Source organism: Arachis stenosperma, chromosome 3 (assembly GCF_014773155.1).
Source record: "Arachis stenosperma cultivar V10309 chromosome 3, arast.V10309.gnm1.PFL2, whole genome shotgun sequence".
Lineage (NCBI taxonomy): Eukaryota > Viridiplantae > Streptophyta > Magnoliopsida > Fabales > Fabaceae > Arachis > Arachis stenosperma.
Window position 1 is genome coordinate 136,432,671 of NC_080379.1, and position 7,202 is coordinate 136,439,872.

At 42.9% G+C, this 7,202-nt stretch overlaps 1 non-coding gene across 1 annotated transcript; it reads right to left on the reverse strand.

The window, feature by feature from the left end:
• Positions 1–108, reverse strand: LOC130971546 (small nucleolar RNA R71). Its single transcript, XR_009082760.1, has one exon. It is a non-coding gene; the product is annotated as a small nucleolar RNA R71 (small nucleolar RNA).
• Positions 109–7,202: the final 7,094 nt, after the last annotated feature.

Here is a 7,202-nt window from a genome sequence, read left to right on the forward strand (position 1 = left end):
AAGCTTAGAGTGGAAGTCCAAACCTTCAGACAGAAGGATGGAGAATCCCTCTATGAAGCTTGGGAAAGATACAAACAATTAATCAGAAGATGTCCCTCAAACATGCTTTCTGAATGGAGCATCATAGGTATTTTCTATGATGGTCTCTCTGAACTATCCAAGATGTCTTTGGATAGCTCTGCTGGAGGATCTCTTCATCTGAAGAAGACGCCTGCAGAAGCTCAAGAATTGATTGAAATGGTTGCAAATAACCAATTCATGTACACTTCTGAAAGGAATCCTGTGAACAATGGGACTAGTCAGAAGAAAGGAGTTCTTGAGATTGACACTCTGAATGCCATATTGGCTCAGAACAAGATATTGACTCAACAAGTCAATTTGATTTCTCAAAGTCTGTCTGGAATGCAAAATGCACCAAACAGTACTAAGGATGCTTCATCTGAGGAAGAAGCTTATGATCCTGAGAACCCTTCCATGGAAGAGGTGAATTACCTAGGAGAACCCTATGGAAACACCTATAATTCTTCATGGAGAAATCACCCAAATCTCTCATGGAAGAATCAAGAGAGACCTCAACAAGGTTTCAATAATAATGGTGGAAGAAACAGGTTTAACAATGGTAAACCTTTTCCATCATCTTCTCAGCAACAGACAGAGAGCTCTAAGCAGAGTACCTCTGACTTAGCAACCATGGTCTCTGATCTAATCAAAACCACTCAAAGTTTCATGACTGAAACTAGATCCTCCATTAGGAATTTAGAAGGACAAGTGGGTCAGCTGAGCAAGAAAATTACTAAACTTCCCCCAAGCACTCTCCCAAGTAACACTGAAGAAAATCCAAAAGGAGAGTGCAAAGCCATAAATATGGCCGAATTCTGGGAGGAAGAAGAGACAGTGAACGCCACTGAGGAAGGCCTCACTGGACGTCCACTGGCCTCCAATGAGTTCCCCAATGAGGAACCTTGGGAATCTGAGGCTCAAACTGAGACCATAGAGATTCCCTTGGACTTACTACTGCCTTTCATGAGCTCTGATGAGTATTCTTCCTCTGAAGAGGATGAGTATGTCACTGAAGAGCAAGTTGCTAAATACCTTGGAGCAATCATGAAGCTAAATGACAGGTTATTTGGAAATGAGACTTGGGAGGATGAACCCCCTTTGCTCACCAAAGAACTGGATAACTTGTCTAGGCAGCAATTGCCTCAAAAGAGGCAAGATCCTGGGAAGTTTTCTATACCTTGTACCATAGGCACCATGACCTTCAAGAAGGCCTTGTGTGACTTGGGGTCAAGTGTAAACCTCATGCCCCTCTCTGTAATGGAGAAATTAGGGATCTTTGAGGTGCAAGCTGCAAAAATCTCACTAGAGATGGCAGACAACTCAAGAAAACAAGCCTATGGACTTGTAGAGGATGTTCTGGTTAAGGTTGAAGACCATTACATTCCTACTGATTTCATAGTCCTAGAGACTGGGAAGTGCATGGATGAATCCATCATCCTTGGCAGACCCTTCCTAGCCACAGCAAAGGCTGTGATTGATGTTGATAGAGGAGAGTTGATCATTCAAGTGAATGAAGAATCCTTGGTGTTTAAGGCCCAAGGATATCCCTCTGTCATCATGGAGAAGAAGCATGAAGAGCTTCTCTCAAAACAGAGCCAAACAGAGCCCCCACAGTCAGACTCTAAGTTTGGTGTTGGGAGGCCACAATCAAACTCTAAGTTTGGTGTTGGGAAGTTCCAACACGGTTCTGAGCATCTCTGAGGCTCCATGAGAGTCCTCTGTCAAGCTAATGACAGTAAAGAAGCGCTTGTTGGGAGGCAACCCAATGTTTTATAATTAATTATTTTCTTTTGTTATTTTATCTTTTTTGTAGGTTGATGATCATAAGAAGTCACAAAAACAATGAAAAAAGCAAAAACAGAATGAAAAACAGGAAGAGAAACAGCACACCCTGGAGGAAGATGCTGCTGGCGTTTAAACGCCAGTCAGCCTAGCTGTTGGGCATTTAACGCCCAGTCTGGCACCATTCTGGGCGTTTAACGCCAGAAAGGGGCACCAGACTGGCGTTAAACGCCAGTAAAGGGCAAAAACCCTGCGTTAAATGCCAGGAATAGGCACCAGCCCGGCGTTTAACGCCAGAAAAGGCTCAAAACGTGGATTTTGATGCCATTTGGTGCAAGAATGCCTTTTCCTTGACACTACAGGATCTGTGGACCCCACAGGACCCTACCATCACTCTCTCTCTTCTTCCCCCATTCACCAATCACCTCAACACCTCTTCCCCAAAAACCCCTCACCTATCAAATCCCATCTTTCTCTTCACCACTCACATTCATCCTTCATAAAACCCCACCAACCTCACCCTTCAAATTCAAACCACTTTCCCTCCCAAACCCACCCTCAAATGGCCGAACCCTCATCCCCCTCTTTCCTATATAACCCCCTCTTTACCCCTTCATTTTCCACTACCTAAACACCACTTCTCCCCCTCCTTGGCCGAATACACCACCATCTCCCTCTTCCTCATTTCTTCTTCTTCTACTCTCTTCTTTCTTCTTTTGCTCGAGGACGAGCAAACATTTTAAGTTTGGTGTGGTGAAAGCGTTGCTTTTTCGTTTTTCCATAACCATTTATGGCATCCAAGGCCGGAGAAACCTCTAGAAAGAGGAAAGGGAAGGCAAAGGCTTCCACCTCCGAGTCATGGGAGATGGATAGATTCCTCTCAAGGGTGCATCAAGTCCACTTCTATAAAGTTGTGGCCTTGAAGAAGGTGATCCCCGAAGTCCCCTTTTCACTCAAAAAGGGTGAATATCCGGAGATCCGCCATGAGATCCGAAGAAGAGGTTGGGAAGTACTTACCAACCCCATTCAACAAGTCGAAATCTTGATGGTTCAAGAGTTCTATGCCAATGCATGGATCACCAAGAACCATGACCAAAGTGTGAACCCGGATCCAAAGAATTATCTTACTATGGTTCGGGGGAAATACTTGGATTTTAGTCCGGAAAGTGTGAGGGTGGCGTTCAACTTGCCTATGATGCAAGGAGATGAGCATCCTTACACTAGAAGGGTCAACTTTGATCAAAGGTTGGACCAAGTCCTCACAGTCATATGTGAAGAGGGCGCACAATGGAAGCAAGATTCAAGAGGAAAGCCGGTCCAATTGAGAAGGCATGACCTCAAACCCGTGGCTAGAGGATGGTTAGAGTTCATACAACGCTCAATCATTCCCACTAGCAACCGGTCCGAAGTTACCATAGACCGGGCTATCATGATCCATAGCATCATGATTGGAGAAGAAATAGAGGTTCATGAGGTTATAGCCCAAGAACTCTATAGGGTGGCGGACAAGACCTCTACCTTGGCAAGGTTAGCCTTTCCTCACCTCATTTGTCACCTCTGTTATTCAGTGGGAGTTGACATAGAGGGAGACATCACCATTGATGAGGACAAGCCCATCACTAAGAAAAGGATGGAGTACACAAGAGATCCCACTCATCATGAGATCCCTGAGATTCCTCAAGGGATGAATTTTCCTCCACAAGACTATTGGGGGCAACTAAACACCTCCCTAGGAGAGTTGAGTTCCAATATGGGACAACTAAGGGTGGAGCACCAAGAACACTCCATTCTCCTCCATGAAATTAGAGAAGAACAAAGAATCATAAGAGAGGAGCAACAAAGGCAAGGAAGAGACATTGAGGAGCTCAAGCACTCCATAGGACCTTCAAAAGCAAGGAAGAGCCGCCATCACTGAGGTGGACCCATTCCTTGATTTCCTTGTTCTTTATTCTTATGTTTTTCGATTTTTATGCTTTATGTTATCCATGCTTGTGTCTTATGATCATTAGTGTCTTAGTGTCTATGCCTTAAAGTTATGAATGTCCTATGAATCCATCACCTTTCTTGAATAAAAATGTGCTTAATTGAAAAAGGAAGAATTGCATGAATTTTGAATTTTATAATAGTTTAATTATTTTGATGTGGTGGCAATATTTTTGTTCTCTGAATGTATGCTTAAACAGTGCATATGTATCTTGAATTTGTGGTTCATGAATGTTGGCTCTTGAAAGAATGATGAAAAAGGAGACATGTTATTGAGGATCTGAAAAATCAATAAAATGATTCTTGAAGCAAGAAAAAGCATTGCTATTCAAAAAAAAAAAAAAAAAAAAAAAAAAAAAAAAAACCGAAAAAAAAAAAAAAAAAAAGAGAAAACGAAAAAAAAAAAGAGAGTTGTGATCCAAGGCAAATAAGAGTGTGCTTAAGAACCCTGGACACCTCTAATTGGGGACTTTAGCAAAGCTAAGTCACAATCTGAAAAGGTTCACCCAATTATGTGTCTGTGGCATGTATGTATCCGGTGGTAATACTGGAAAGACAGAGTGCTTTGGGCCACAGCCAAGACTCAATAAATAGCTATGTTCAAGAATCATCATACTTTACTAGGAGAATCATTAACACTATCTGGATTCTAAGTTCCTAAAGAAGCCAACCATTCTGAATTTCAAAGGATAGATTGAGATGCCAAAACTGTTCAGAGGCAAAAAGTTAAAAGCCCCGCTCATCTAATTAATACTGATCTTCACAGATGTTTTTGGAATTCATTGCATATTCTCTTCCTTTTATCTTATTTGATTTTCAGTTGCTTGGGGACAAGCAACAATTTAAGTTTGGTGTTGTGATGAGCGGATGATTTGTATACTTTTTGGCATTGTTTTTAGTATGTTTTTGATATGATCTAGTTAGTTTTTAGTATATTTTTATTAGTTTTTAGTTAAAATTCACTTTTCTGGACTTTACTATGAGTTTGTGTGTTTTTCTGTGATTTCAGGTATTTTCTGGCTGAAATTGAGGGACCTGAGCAAAAATCTGATCCAGAGACCAAAAAGGACTGCAGATGCTGTTGGATTCTGACCTCCCTGCACTCGAAGCGGATTTTCTGGAGCTACAGAAGCCCAATTGGCGCGCTCTCGACGGCGTTGGAAAGTAGACATCCTGGGCTTTCCAGCAATATATGATAGTCCATACTTTGCCCAAGATTTGATGGCCCAAACCGGCGTTCAAAGTCACCTCAAGAAATCCCAGCGTTAAACGCTGGAACTGGCACCCAAATGGGAGTTAAACGCCCAAACTGGCACTAAAGCTGGCGTTTAACTCCAAGGAGAGTCTCTACACGAAATTTCTTCATTGCTCAGCCCAAGCACACACCAAGTGGGCCCGGAAGTGGATTTTTATGTCATTTACTCATCTATGTACTAGTTTTCTATAAGTAGGACCTTTTACTATTGTATTAGGGACATCTTAGTAGCTATCTTTGAGTTTTATGCTATCTTAGATCATTGGGAGGCTGGCCATTCGGCCATGCCTAGACCTTATGCTTATGTATTTTCAACGGTGGAGTTTCTACACACCATAGATTAAGGTGTGGAGCTCTGCTGTACCTCGAGTGTTAATGCAATTACTATTGTTCTTCCATTCAATTCCGCTTGTTCTTTATCCAAGATATCACTTGTTCTTCAACATGATGAAGGTGATGATTGACGCCCATCACCATTCTCACCCATGAACAAGGTGACTGACAACCATTCTTGTTCTACAAGCATCTGAGGCTTAGTGAATATCTCTTGGATTCTTCGGAATCTTCGTGGTATAGGCAGGACCTGATGGCGGCATTCAAGAGAATCCGGAAGGTCTAAACCTTGTCTGTGGTATTCTGAGTAGGATTCAATGATTGAATGACTGTGACGTGCTTCAAACCTGTAACCTACTGGGCGTTAGTGACAGACGCAAAAGAGTTATTCTATTCCGGTAGGGGAGGGAACCAAACCGGTGATTGGCAGCACTGTGACAGAGTGTGTGCATTAGCTTTCACTGCGCGGATGGGAGGTAGCTGCTGACAACAGTGAAACCTTACACGAGCTTGCCATGGAAAGGAGTAAGAAAGGATTGGATGAAGGCATTAGGAAAGCAGAGAGACGGAAGGGAAGGCATCTTCATACACTTGTCTGAAGCTCTTACACCAATGATATACATAAGTATCTCTATCCTTATCTTTTATGTTATTTTCGTTCATCACCATATACATCTGAGTTTTCCTGACTAAGATTTACAAGATGACCATAGCTTGCTTCAATACTAACAATCTCCGTGGGATCGACCCTTACTCACGTAAGGTTTATTACTTGGACGACCCAGTGCACTTGCTGGTTAGTTGTGCGAAGTTGTGTAATGCCATGGTATTGAGCCACCAAGTTCTTGGAGCCATTACCGGGGATTATTTGAGTTGTGAAAAAGTATTGTTCACAATTTCGCGCACCAGTGACCAAGCTGGGGAAGGAGTTAGAGAGTGAAAAGGCTAGTTCCGTTGCCTTGGTGGCTTCTGTGTAGTTGGTTGAAGACACGGCGTTGAGGCACAAGGATAGCTATGTCACGACCTACAGGGAAGTGATGCGTCTCAAGGGGGAGTTGGAGTCGGCCCGGGCTGATTATGCCGATCTCTAGGGTCACCTTGTGGGTAGCGTAACTGCTGCTTATGAGAACCTGAAAGAGCAGGTTCGGGTTCTTGCCCCCGAAGTTGACCTTACTCTCTTCAGCCTGGACAATGTTGTGAAGGATGGCAAGATTGTCCCTGACGAAGATGATGATGTTGAACCTCCCTCTGTGCCTGCTACCAAAGCCCCTCTGGCGCCGACTTCTTCAGTTCCTGAAGTCGGTCATTCCGAGTTGGAACCTAATTGTCAACTCTTGAACCGGGATGATGGGACAGTGGACACTGTGCCTCTTCAGACATGCCCTCCCTCACCCCCTGTTGATGCTGCCGAGAAGCCTTTGGATCCTTAATGAATTTTCTGGATGTTTATGTGGACAGCCCGGCTTGTGGGCTTTTTTGAACTCTTTATATTTTGTAAATGGTGATACTGACTTTTGCTACATTCCTAGTTGCTTGTTTAGCAAATTTTATCTTGAAAACCAAAGTAATTTCCAAGCTCTTGGGGCTAGTTTTGATAGCCCTTTGAGTTTGTTATTATTATAACTTGTATTTTTCGTAACATATCTGTCTGCACTCATTTTGGTACCTTTCTAGGTTTTGGGAGTGTTGGAACTTTCGTTGTCTGACCTCTTTGGATTTGCTTGATTCCCTCGAGCCTTTGCCTGATGTTATTTTCAGTAATTTGTTTTGTTTGGACCTTGTTCATGTC